This window comes from Pleurodeles waltl, chromosome 7 (assembly GCF_031143425.1).
Source record: "Pleurodeles waltl isolate 20211129_DDA chromosome 7, aPleWal1.hap1.20221129, whole genome shotgun sequence".
Taxonomy (NCBI): domain Eukaryota; kingdom Metazoa; phylum Chordata; class Amphibia; order Caudata; family Salamandridae; genus Pleurodeles; species Pleurodeles waltl.
This window is the reverse complement of record NC_090446.1, coordinates 1,122,104,924-1,122,118,905: the sequence shown is the minus strand read 5'-3', so window position 1 is coordinate 1,122,118,905 and position 13,982 is coordinate 1,122,104,924. Positions and strand designations below refer to the sequence as shown.

Below are 13,982 nucleotides of genomic sequence, written 5' to 3'. Positions count from 1 at the left end.
ACCACTAATCTCAGGACGGAAATCCTGATTAAATCCCTGACAGCATGGGCTGAGGCCCAAGAGGTAGAGACAGAGGAAGCTCCAGAGGAGGAAGAAAAAGAGGAAGATGTTAACTCTAACCACTCAGGGGAGGGAGGGCATCAGACCCCAAGTGAGGAAGAGGAGGAACGGTCCTCACTGGACACAGTCACTAGGGGCAGACCCAAAGCTAGTGGTAGGAAGAGGGTCCTTTCAGGAGGAGAGAACCCATCCATCAGGGAGAGAGAGCTGGAAGCCCAGCTAGCCTACATAGCTTTGGAGGCAGATAAGCTTGCCCTAGAAAAAAAGAAGTGGGCAAGCAAAGAAAAAAAAGATGGAAGCAGCGAGAAAGAAACTGAGGTGTCCCTGGGTGGGGGTTTTGCCCCCAGATTACCCAAAGGGGTGGTTCCTGCCTATGTAGAGGGGGATGACATCGATAAGTGGCTGGGGGCCTTTGAGAGGGCCCTCCAGATGAGGAAAGTCAAGCCTCAGTACTGGGGTTCACTCCTTTGGGAGTTAGTTCCCAACTCTGGGAGGGATAGGCTCCTAACCATGAGTGGGGAGGATGCAGACTCATACCCCAGTATGAAGAGATGCTTGACTAAAAAGTTTGGTCTAACCCCAGAGCAGTATAGGCTTAAGTTTAGGGACACCCAAAAGACAAGCACCCAGTCCTGGGTGGACTTTGTGGACATTTCAGTGAAAGCACTGGAGGGCTGGATACAGGGCAACAGGGTAAGTACCTTTGAGGGGCTGTACAATTTGATTATGAGGGAGCACCTTCTAACTAATTGTGTCCAAGAGAGGCTCCGCCAGTATCTAGTAGACTCTAGGTTGACCAACCCCAGAGAGCTGGGGGAGGCAGCAGATGACTGGTTAAGAACTAGAGTTAACCAGAGACCCCCAGGGGGTGATCAGAAAAAGGGAGGACATGGTTCTTCTCAGGGGAAGAACCAAGGGAAAGATGACAAAAAACCCAAAGAGTCCTCACAAGAGTCCCCAAAAACTTCTCAGGGAGGGGGAGCCCCGAGCCAATTCACTTCTAAAGGGAAAGGGTATCAGGGAAAGAATTTTGATCCTGCTAAAGCAGGAAGGTTTCAGGAGCTTGCTAAGGCCGGCAAGTGTTTTGACTGTTATCAGCCAGGACATAAAAGAGGAGATGCTATCTGCACCAAGAAGCCCCCCACTGGTGGGCAATCCCAGGGGATTGCTAGTGTAGGGTTGGGGGTGGAAGTTGGCCCAGGGGCGGAATCAGGGTACACTGAAGTCACCTTAGTATCCGTGGGTGGGGTGGACATTGCAACTATGGCCACCTTACCTCCCATCATGCAGAGGTATAGGCAGAGGCCTAAAGTCAATGGGACTGAAGTGGAAGCTCTGAGAGATACAGGAGCCAGTGTGACAATGGTCACAGAAAAGCTGGTTTCTCCAGAGCAGGTCTTACCTGGTGTCTTCCACCAGGTGACTTATGCAGATAGCAGAACCAAACTCCATCCCATGGCTATGGTAAGTCTGGAATGGGGAGGTGTGACTGGCCCTAAAAAAGTAGCTGTAGCTCCTGCCCTCCCAGTAGAGTGTCTGCTGGGAAATGATCTTGAAGCATCTGAATGGTCAGAAGTGGAGAGAAGGGTCCATGCAAAGATGCTGGATCTCCCTGAATGGGTGTGTGCTGTGACCAGGTCACAGGCAGCACAACAGGGAAATGCTGGACACTTGGACCCTGGAACAATGGGCCAAGCCTCCAAGAAGAAGAGAAAGGGCACTGGGTCTGGCTTACCAGCCCCAACAAGTACAGAGGGTCAGGAAGAATCCAACCCTGAGGGGGAGGATCTGAACTCTGAGGGAGGGACACCTTCCCTGCAAACTCTGCCTGACTTGGCAGAACTGCAAGGGGCAGGTGGGCCCACCAGAGAAGATTTGTGCCAGGGACAAAGAGAGTGTCCCACTCTTGAGGGCCTGAGACAGACTGCTGCCAGGCAAGAACAAGGGGATACCAGTGGTACCCACAAGGTTTACTGGGAGGATGGAGTTCTCTACACTGAGGCTAGGACCCTCAAAGAAGGGGCTACTAGGAGAGTAGTGGTGCCCCAAAAGTATAGAGAATTCCTCCTTACCTTAAGCCATGATATCCCCTTAGCTGGTCATTTGGGACAGACCAAGACCTGGAACAGGCTGGTCAACCATTTTTTTTGGCCTGAAATGTCAGAAAAAGTCAGGGAGTTTTGCAGCTCCTGTGTCACCTGTCAAGCCAGTGGCAAGACAGGGGGCAAGCCAAAGGCTCCCTTAATTCCACTGCCAGTGGTTGGGACTCCCTTTGAGAGGGTGGGGATTGACATTGTTGGTCCCCTAGACCCACCAACTGCTTCAGGTAACAGGTACATTGTGGTGGTAGTGGACCATGCCACCAGGTACCCTGAGGCAATACCCCTCCGGACAATCACTGCACCCACAGTGGCTAGGGCCCTACTTGGTGTGTTCACCAGAGTGGGATTCCCAAAGGAGGTGGTCTCAGATAGGGGCACAAACTTTATGTCAGCCTATCTGAAAGCCATGTGGGAGGAGTGTGGTGTTACTTATAAGTTCAGCACACCCTACCATCCACAGACCAATGGTCTGGTGGAAAGATTCAATAAGACCCTGAAGGGCATGATCATGGGTTTGTCTGACAAACTCAGGAGGAGATGGGATGTCCTCCTCCCATGCCTGCTGTTTGCCTACAGGGAGGTGCCACAGAAGGGGGTTGGATTCAGCCCCTTTGAGTTACTGTTTGGGCACCCTGTAAGAGGCCCATTGTGCTTGGTGAGAGAGTCTTGGGAAAAGCCTCTCAAGGAAGCCAAGGAGAATGTGCTGGATTATGTACTAGGCCTGCGGTCTCGCATGGCTGAGTATATGAAGAAGGCAAGCAGGAACCTGGAGGCCAGTCAGGAGCTCATGAAGCTCTGGCATGATCAAAAGGCTACCATGCCTGAGTATCACCCAGGACAGCTGGTGTGGGTTTTGGAGCCCATGGCTCCTAGGGCACTACAGGCCAAATGGACTGGGCCCTATCCAATCCTAGAAAAAAAAGGTGAGGTCACCTATTTGGTGGACCTTGGCACCCCCAGGAATCCTCACAGGGTCCTGCATGTTAATAGGATGAAACCCCACCAGGACAGGGCAGACATGACCATGCTGATGGTCACTGATGAAGGGAAGGAGGAGGAGGGTGAACCTCTGCCAGACCTCCTGTCCTCAAAGGAAAAAGATGGGTCAGTGGAGGGAGTGGTACTCTCTCCCAAACTGACAGATCAGCAACAACAAGACTGTAAGCAAGTCTTGGGACAGTTTGCTAGTCTGTTCTCCCTGACCCCTGGACTCACCAATTGGTGTGTCCATGATGTTGACACTGGTGACAGCTTGCCTGTCAAGAACAAGCTGTACAGGCTGTCTGACCAGGTCAAGGCCAACATCAAAGCTGAAGTGGCTAAGATGTTGGACCTGAAGGTAATTGAGCCCTCTGATAGTCCTTGGTCCAGTCCAGTGGTACTGGTACCCAAAGCTAATCCCCAAGGTGGGAAGAAAGAATTAAGATTATGTGTGGACTACAGAGGTCTAAATGCAGTCACTAGGACTGATGCTCACCCCATACCTAGACCTGATGAGCTCATTGACAGGTTGGGGGCTGCCAAATTCCTGAGCACATTTGATCTGACCTCAGGATATTGGCAGATTGCCTTAAGTCCAAGAGCTAAGGAGAGGTCAGCATTTTCCACACCAGAGGGCCACTTTCAGTTCAAGGTGATGCCCTTTGGGATGAAAAATGCTCCTGCCACCTTCCAACGGTTGGTGAATAGAGTCCTATCTGGGTTGGAATCTTTTAGTGCATCTTATCTGGATGATATAGCTGTATTTAGTTCCACCTGGAGGGACCACCTGGTCCACCTGAAGGAAGTGCTTCAGGCCCTGCTTCAAGCAGGCCTGACTATCAAGGCAAGCAAGTGCCAGATAGGGCAAAGTTCTGTTGTGTACCTGGGCCACCTTGTTGGTGGAGGCCATGTACAACCTCTCCAGCCCAAAATCCAGACTATCCTGGATTGGGAGGCTCCAAAAACCCAGACTCAGGTCAGGGCCTTTCTTGGCCTGACTGGGTATTACAGGAGGTTTGTTCAGAATTTTGGGACCATAGTGGCCCCTCTGACTGAGCTTACCTCCAAGAAACAACCCAAGAAGGTCATTTGGACCCCAGAGTGTCAGAAAGCTTTTGACACCCTAAAACAGGCTATGTGTTCAGCACCAGTGTTACTGGCCCCTGACTATAGCAAGGAATTTGTAGTGCAAACAGATGCTTCAGAGGAAGGGATTGGGGCAGTGTTAGCACAAGTTAATGAAGAGGGCCATGATCACCCAGTTGCCTTCATCAGCAGGCGACTACTCCCCAGAGAGAAAAAATGGAGTGCCATTGAGAGGGAGGCCTTTGCTGTGGTTTGGTCCCTGAAGAAGTTGAGGCCTTACTTGTTTGGCACTCACTTCCGTGTACAAACTGACCACAGACCTCTCAGATGGTTGATGCAGATGAGGGGGGAGAACCCAAAACTGTTAAGGTGGTCCATTTCCCTACAGGGGATGGACTTCACAGTGGAGCACAGACCTGGGACTGCTCATGCCAATGCAGATGGCCTTTCCAGGTTTTTCCACTTAGCTGATGAGGACTACCAGGGTGTAGGTTAGTACCCATCACCTTTCATCTGGGGGGGGGCAGTGTAGGAAAGTCCTTTTTTTTTGCCTGATCACCCCCACTCTTTCTGGATAGGTACTGGTGGTTACTGACTCTTGGCTGTGCCCTGGGTACTGCTTACCAGTCCCAGGGCCAGTGCTCTGTGTAAAATGGATATGCAAATTAGGCTAATTATAATTGGCTAAGTTAACCTACCTATAAGTCCCTAGTATATGGTATGGCATGTAGGTTTAGGGACCACAGCATAGGTGGTGCACACCTAGGTGCATTGCTGAGGTGCCCAGTGTCATTTTAAAAGCAAGCCTGCCTTGCTGGCTGCTTTTAAATTAAAGTTATATGCAAATTCGACTTTGGAATTAAAGGTACTTCCAAAGTTTTAAACTACCTTATTTTTACATATAAGTCACCCCTAAGGTGTGCCCTATGTGCCCCTAGGGCTGGGTGCCATGTAACTATAAGCAGGGACTTTATAAAAATAGATTTATAAGCCCTGGTGAGGTAAAAACAGCCAAATTCGTTTTTCCCTCATTGAAGTAAATGGCCTTCATAGGCTAGAATGGGCAGACTTTATTTTAAAGTTTAAAGTCTCCTTAAATGTTACATACCAATAATTTGGTATCAAATTGATTGTTATAATAAATCCCACAACTTCCAGTTGTTGGATTTAATATAACTAGTGCAGGTAAAAAGTTTAGACTTTACCTAAAAAGTTGCCAATTTCAGCTCTGCATTGTTTTTGCTGCTGTGCTCTGATTGGCCAGCCTGCAGCAGCTTCTGCCAGGTCACTTTAATGAGGTGTGAAGTGGCCTGGCTTTACACAAAGGAATGTGCTTGGGGGAGAGAATCTCCCCTCAGCAGATGGGGAAGCAGGAAGGGGGAGGGCTGCCAAACTGGTCTTCAAAGGCAGAGAAGGACATCTGGAGCACCCAGCAACACCCCCACATCCTGCAACCCCAGACAGCTAGGTGCCCCCTTGATTAGATTAGGAGAGGGCAGGAGAGGGGTGTGTTTATGATTTTTAGCCACACCAGTGGGTGGGCTCAGCCAGATCTCTCCTCTAAAAATCAGATTCATCCATTTTGGATTTTTAGAGACTGTTGCCTTCTGGGATGGATTTTTGCCACACTTCCCAGGAAGTGGTCATCACAGGGGGACGACCCTGTCCCTGATTGGAGGACCAGGGCCCCCCTGCTTTTCACCCAGGAGCAAGGATAAAACTGGCAGACCTGCACCCACGCCTCAGATCCCCACCAAATTTCAAGAAGAAAGAACTACAAGGAGAAGAAGGACTGCCCTGCTGGACCCCTGGCCTGCACCTGGACCCTGCACTCAGAAAGACTGCACCAGCTGCACACTTGGGCTTCACCACAAGAAGGACTTTGCCTGGCTTCCACTGGTTCAAGGAGGGACTCCCTGTTTGCTACAGGTGAAAAATTGCTAACCAGAGTCCCCTGCACCAACTCCTGAAAAAGTGACCAGCTGACCACTGCCCAGTGGCCAAAAAGGAGTTTGCGCCAGGTGCACTCTGGGAGTTGAAGTCCGCACTTCCCAAGGACCATCACAGAACTTCTGGACCCTTGGGGTGAGCTGTGGACCCCAAAAGAACCTTAAAAGAACATCTGGGTGAAGCCCCAGAAGTTTGGAAAAGATTGGAGAAATTTTAGAAAAAAGCTCCATAAAGTGACCGACTCGACGCGGAAATTCTAGCCGGCTTGCCTCAACCGCGACCCGGCCTGACTTCGTGGTTCGTCCCGGTCAAGAAAAACATCCGAAAAAGAGACTAAGTCCGAACGTAAAAAGTTGACCGGGACCTTCCAGCCATCGTATCCGAGAAGGGCTCCACGGACGTCGGATCAAGATCCAGGTTTACCCCGGTCGAAGGATTTTCATCTCGAAAAAACGACTAAGTCCGAAGGTAGAAATCACCACCGAGGAAACCGACTTCGCGTATCCGGACAAGGGCTCCAGGAGGTCGGATCCAACTGGCAGGTTCGTCCCGGTGAAGAAAAACTTCAAAATAAAGACTAAGTCAGAAGGTAACTTTTTAACCGAGGCTTCCCGCGACCTGTATCCGAGCAGGGCTCCATCGCGGTCGGCCTGAAAGTTTGACTTTGTCCCGGTCCTGGTGCAACCAGATGACCCGATTGGCGCTTTTTGTTTCTATGCGCTAGAAAATAATAATACTTTAAAAATTCATATCTCCGGTTCCCCTGAACCGATTTTAATCGTTTTTGTGTCATTTTAAAGATAAAAATATAAGCTATTTTTATAAATTGGTTTTGGATTTTTAAACTGTTTCCTGTGTTTTATTTAATTACTGTTGTGTGATATTTGAATGCTTTACACTTTGTCTCCTAAGTTAAGCCTTGACCCTCGATGCCAAGCTACCAAGGGTAGAGCTGGGATTAATTTACTGAGACCTAACTGTACTTTTGTGGAGGTTTGTGGCCTGTTGCTAGGTGTAGGTACCTACCTGCCCTACCAATAACCCATTTTCCAACAGCAGCCATTTCAAACTTTAATCACCACAGCTGGGGACTCTTTAAACGTGATATGAACTTCTTTTATACCTGAGTGGGAGCGACAAACATGTAGAATATGTGTCGTATTTTTAGAAAGTGTTTGTAGCTATTGGTTAACAGCACCCCTGTGCAACCCCGTTGGCCTAATGGGTAAGGCAGTCAAATACTCACAAAGGGATTGTGGGTTTGAGTTCTTTCTGGGGTGGAAGAAGATGTATTTTGGAGATGTTTATCTAGTTTCTTAAGGGTCTTCCTTCTTAACAACATTAGCACTGAAGCGTGCTGATAAAATAACCAATTCCAACAAACTTTACTCCGCCACCTGTTCAAGTACCACAGCAGAGCATTTTCTCCACTGCTAGGATAGGAATAGAGAAATGTGCTTGTTTTATGTCTGAGCAGAAAAGATATATGTTTGAATGGATGTGTGGGATAAAACACACCCTGTCGTATGTTGTAAAGGTATTGCAAGTTGTGGAGTAGCTTAGTGATCACATAGAGGAAAGTGGGTGAAGACAGAATTCCTCTGTGGGGTGAATGAACTTGGAGGTGACTTGCGTTATCCTTTTTATGTATGACAAAGGTACTTTATTTCTTACTGCACATTTCAATGCCATCACTCAAAAAAAACAAAAAATTCCTACTCTTTTGTTGTTTCATATGGAAGATTATGTTTTCAGGCATGGAGAATGAAAGCAGAAGCTGTAGTGCTGAATTAGATGTTCTCCCAAACCATGTAATAATTTGTTCAAAAAAAGGCATGACATTTCTGAGTCATATTAAAAATGATGTGTAAATATGCAGATAGAGTCTATCTTTCCAGTAATGATCTACAGTGTGCAAAAAGTAAACCTTTTGCCATAAGTATCTCCTTTCTGCTAAGCACCGATCATTAAAAATCTCTCTATAAATATGTATATCAGAAGAAGGAAATGCTAGTTCGGGTTGATGTTGTTAGAACTGCAAGTGCAGTTGTATTCCTTGAGCTGCCTTGATGTTTCCTGCTGGCTCGAGCAGTGGGCATTTTGTTGTGACATGTGAAGTGAAGTTAGGAGAGTGTAGCGTCCGCATTGTGTTGTTCTTCCAGGTGAGGGTATATTAGATATTTGAATAGTTGTAAGGACTTTAAAGAGAGGGGAGTTATCCATGGATTGCTTGTTGTGAATGTATTGTATAAGTGATTCCATAGACTTAAACTGCGGTAGAGAACACATGATAGGGAGTGAATCTTGTATTTGGAGGACAGGGGAGAGCAGTATAACCGTGGCCCCAGTGGCCTAATGGATAAGGCACTGGCCTCCTAAACCAGGGATTGTGGGTTCAAGTCCCATCTGGGGTGAAACTCTGTACATTCAGCTCTTGACTTTTACATTTTCAAAGCACAAACCACACAATTCAGCCCTTGCTTTCCATAGACTTTGCAGCTATGGAACATCAATCTACCTTCAAAACACAAGTGCTGGAACTCAAAAACATTTGCCTACATATCCTACTCTTGGGCCCAGTCTGGAGAATGGGATTTCAACCCACCTTTCTGGCTAGACATTTTTTATGTCCTCCTTTGGATAGCACTCGCAGGCAGTCTCCCATTTAGCATTAAAACATGAACTTATTTCACCACTTGAATGTATAAACTGTTGAATAATTAAAAATACCATGAGAAACTGCTATGTTGATAAAGAAGTATTTCTCGAAAAAAGTGCAGCAGATGGGAAGACAGTGCACCCTATTTTATGCTACTATCGCTGGGCCCCTAGTCTTAGAAACCAAACTGAGTTTAGGGAGGGCAGGGTGGTGTTTCAATGATGGCAGTTAAATAGATTTTTCAAAACACCCGGGGTGTTGTTAGACTGAGAAGTTGATGGGACACCTGTGAAAGGCAGCTTTACTTGTCTGCTTTTAGTTGATGTAGATTGTATGTCCTGTTTAACAACCTTTGGTTTCAACAAGGACATTAGAGAGATATTGGGACACTGCCTGGGATGCTTGTCCTCTCTCTATTTTGAAAATTTGCCATGCCAACTAAGGGCCAAGGCAGACGTTTAGTTTTAGCCTTGCCCAACTCTAATTTTCCAATCCTAGAGCATACATTTGGCGCAGATTGTAATACTTTGTTAGTACTACCTTTTGTTCCCTTAAGATTGCATATATTGAGAACAAACAAGATGACCAAATTATATCGTAGGAGTCTGCCACACCAGGTCCTTCACTCGTAAGAACAGTGGGACTGAAGCATGATGGATTAACTAGTTCCCTTAAGTGCAGCCATTTCAAACTTTAATCACCACAGCTGGGGACTCTTTAAAGGTGATATGAACTTCTTTTATAACTGAGTGGGAGCGACAAACATGTAGAATATGTGTTGTATTTTTAGAAAGTGTTTGTAGCTATTGGTTAACAGCTCTCCTGTGCAACCCCGTTGGCCTAATTCTAAGGCAGTCAAATACTCACAAAGGGATTGTGGGTTTGATTTCTTTCTGGGGTGGAAGAAGATGTATTTTGGAGATGTTTATCTAGTTTCCTAAGGGTCTTCCTTCTTAACAACATTAGCACTGAAGCGTGCTGATAAAATAACCAATTCCAAAAAACTTTACTCCGCCACCTGTTCAAGTACCACAGCAGAGCATTTTCTCCACTGCTAGGATAGGAATGGAGAAATGTGCTTGTTTAATGTCTGAGCAGAAAAGATATATGTTTGAATGGATGTGTGGGATAAAACACACCCTGTCGTATGTTGTAAAGGTATTGCAAGTTGTGGAGTAGCTTAGTGATCACATAGAGGAAAGTGGGTGAAGACAGAATTCCTCTGTGGGGTGAATGAACTCGGAGGTGACTTGCGTTATCCTTTTTATGTATGACAAAGGTACTTTATTTCTTACTGCACATTTCAATGCCATCACTCAAAAAAAACAAAAAATTCCTAGTCTTTTGTTGTTTCATTTGGAAGATTATGTTTTCAGGCATGGAGAATGAAAGCAGAAGCTGTAGTGCTGAATTAGACGTTCTCACAAACCATGTAATAATTTGTTCAAAAAAAGGCAAGACATTTCTGAGTCATATTAAAAATGATGTGTAAATATGCAGATATAGTCTATCTTTCCAGTAATGATCTACAGTGTGCAAAAAGTTAATCTTTTGCCATAAGTATCTCCTTTCTGCTAAGCACCGATCATTAAAAATCTCTCTATAAATATGTATATCAGAAGAAGGAAATGCTAGGTCGGATTGATGTTGTTAGAACTGCAAGTGCAGTTGTATTCCTTGAGCTGCCATGATGTTTCCTGCTGGCTCGAGCAGTGGGCATTTTGTTGTGACATGTGAAGTGAAGTTAGGAGAGTTTAGCGTCCGCATTGTGTTGTTCTTCCAGGTGAGGGTATATTAGATATTTGAATAGTTGTAAGGACTTTAAAGAGAAGGGAGTTATCCATGGATTGCTTGTTGTGAATGTATTGTATAAGTGATTCCATAGACGTAAACTGCGGTAGAGACCACATGATAGGGAGTGGATCTTGTATTTGGAGGACAGGGGAGAGCAGTTTCAATGTGGCCCCAGTGGCCTAATGGATAAGGCACTGGCCTCCTAAGCCAGGGAATGTGGGTTCAAGTCCCATCTGTGTTGAAACTCTGTACATTCAGCTCTTGACTTTTACATTTTCAAAGCACAAACCACACAATTCAGCCCTTGCTTTACCTAGACTTTGCAGCTATGGAACATCAATCTACCTTCAAAACACAAGTGCTGGAACTCAAAAACATTTGCCTACATATCCTACTCTTGGGCCCAGTCTGGAGAATGGGATTTCAACCCACCTTTCTGGCTAGACATTTTTTATGTCCTCCTTTGGATAGCACTCGCAGGCAGTCTCCCATTTAGCATTAAAACATGTACTTATTTCACCACTTGAATGTATAAACTGTTGAATAATTAAAAATACCATGTGAAACTGCTATGTTGATAAAGAAGTATTTCTCGAACAAAGTGCAGCAGATGGGAAGACAGTGCACCCTATTTTATGCTACTATCGCTGGGCCCCTAGTCTTAGAATCCAAACTGAGTTTAGGGAGGGCAGGGTGGTGTTTCAATGATGGCAGTTAAATAGATTTTTCAAAACACCCGGGGTGTTGTTAGACTGAGAAGTTGATGGGACACCTGTGAAAGGCAGCTTTACTTGTCTGCTTTTAGTTGATGTAGATTGTATGTCCTGTTTAACAACCTTTGGTTTCAACAAGGACATTAGAGAGATATTGGGACACTGCCTGGGATGCTTGTCCTCTCTCTATTTTGAAAATTTGCCATGCCAACTAAGGGCCCAGGCAGACGTTTAGTTTTAGCCTTGCCCAACTCTAATTTTCCGAACGTAGAGCATACATTTGGCTCAAATTGTAATACTTTGTTAGTACTACCTGTTGTTCCCTTAAGAGTGCATATATTGTGAACAAACAAGATGGCCAAATTATATCGTAGGAGTCTGCCACACCAGGTCCTTCACTCGTAAGAACAGTGGGACTGAAGCATGATGGATTAACTAGTTCCCTTAAATGCAGCCATTTCAAACTTTAATCACCACAGCTGGGGACTCTTTAAAGGTGATATGAACTTCTTTTATACCTGAGTGGGAGCGACAAACATGTAGAATATGTGTCGTATTTTTAGAAAGTGTTTGTAGCTATTGGTTAACAGCACTCCTGTGCAACCCCGTTGGCCTAATTCTAAGGCAGTCAAATACTCACAAAGGGATTGTGGGTTTGAGTTCTTTCTGGGGTGGAAGAAGATGTTTTTTGGATATGTTTATCTAGTTTCCTAAGGGTCTTCCTTCTTAACAACATTAGCACTGAAGCGTGCTGATAAAATAACCAATTCCAACAAACTTTACTCCGCCACTTGTTCAAGTACCACAGCAGAGCATTTTCTCCACTGCTAGGATAGGAATGGAGAAATGTGCTTGTTTAATGTCTCAGCAGAAAAGATATATGTTTGAATGGATGTGTGGGATAAAACTCACCCTGTCGTATGTTGTAAAGGTATTGCAAGTTGTGGAGTAGCTTAGTGATCACATAGAGGAAAGTGGGTGAAGACAGAATTCCTCTGTGGGGTGAATGAACTCGGAGGTGACTTGCATTATCCTTTTTATGTATGACAAAGGTACTTTATTTCTTACTGCACATTTCAATGCCATCACTCAAAAAAAACAAAAAATTCCTAGTCTTTTGTTGTTTCATATGGAAGATTATGTTTTCAGGCATGGAGAATGAAAGCAGAAGCTGTAGTGCTGAATTAGATGTTCTCACAAACCATGTAATAATTTGTTCAAAAAAAGGCATGACATTTCTGAGTCATATTAAAAATGATGTGGAATTATGCAGATAGAGTCTATCTTTCCAGTAATGATCTACAGTGTGCAAAAAGTAAACCTTTTGCCATAAGTATCTCCTTTCTGCTAAGCACCGATCATTAAAAATCTCTCCATAAATATGTATATCAGATGAAGAAAATGCTAGTTCGGGTTGATGTTGTTAGAACTGCAAGTGCAGTTGTATTCCTTGAGCTGCCATGATGTTTCCTGCTGGCTCGAGCAGTGGGCATTTTGTTGTGACATGTGAAGTGAAGTTAGGAGAGTTTAGCGTCCGCATTGTGTTGTTCTTCCAGGTGAGGGTATATTAGATATTTGAATAGTTGTAAGGACTTTAAAGAGAGGGGAGTTATCCATGGATTGCTTGTTGTGAATGTATTGTATAAGTGATTCCATAGACTTAAACTGCGGTAGAGACCACTTGATAGGGAGTGGATCTTGTATTTGGAGGACAGGGGAGAGCAGTATCAACGTGGCCCCAGTGGCCTAATGGATAAGCCACTGGCCTCCTAAGCCAGGGATTGTGCGTTCAAGTCCCATCTGCGGTGAAACTCTGTACATTCAGCTCTTGACTTTTACATTTTCAAAGCACAAACCACACAATTCAGCCCTTGCTTTACGTAGACTTTGCAGCTATGGAACATCAATCTACCTTCAAAACACAAGTGCTGGAACTCAAAAACATTTGCCTACATATCCTACTCTTGGGCCCAGTCTGGAGAATGGGATTTCAACCCACCTTTCTGGCTAGACATTTTTTATGTCCTCCTTTGGATAGCACTCGCAGGCAGTCTCCCATTTAGCATTAAAACATGTACTTATTTCACCACTTGAATGTATAAACTGTTGAATAATTAAAAATACCATGTGAAACTGCTATGTTGATAAAGAAGTATTTCTCGAAAAAAGTGCAGCAGATGGGAAGACAGTGCACCCTATTTTATGCTAGTATCGCTGGGCCCCTAGTTTTAGAAACCAAACTGAGTTTAGGGAGGGCAGGGTGGTGTTTCAATGATGGCAGTTAAATAGATTTTTCAAAACACCCGGGGTGTTGTTAGACTGAGAAGTTGATGGGACACCTGTGAAAGGCAGCTTTACTTGTCTGCTTTTAGTTGATGTAGATTGTATGTCCTGTTTAACAACCTTTGGTTTCAACAAGGACATTAGAGAGATATTGGGACACTGCCTGGGATGCTTGTCCTCTCTCTATTTTCAAAATTTGCCATGCCAACTAAGGGCCAAGGCAGACGTTTAGTTTTAGCCTTGCCCAACTCTAATATTCCAAACCTAGAGCATACATTTGGCGCAGATTGTAATACTTTGTTAGTACTACCTGTTGTTCCCTTAAGAGTGCATATATTGAGAACAAACAAGATG

At 45.1% G+C, this 13,982-nt stretch overlaps 1 non-coding gene across 1 annotated transcript; it reads left to right on the top strand.

Annotated features, from left to right (window-relative positions):
- The first annotated feature begins 8,520 nt into the window (after positions 1-8,520).
- Positions 8,521-8,593, top strand: TRNAR-CCU (transfer RNA arginine (anticodon CCU)). Its single transcript has one exon. It is a non-coding gene; the product is annotated as a tRNA-Arg (tRNA).
- The last annotated feature ends 5,389 nt before the right edge of the window (positions 8,594-13,982 follow it).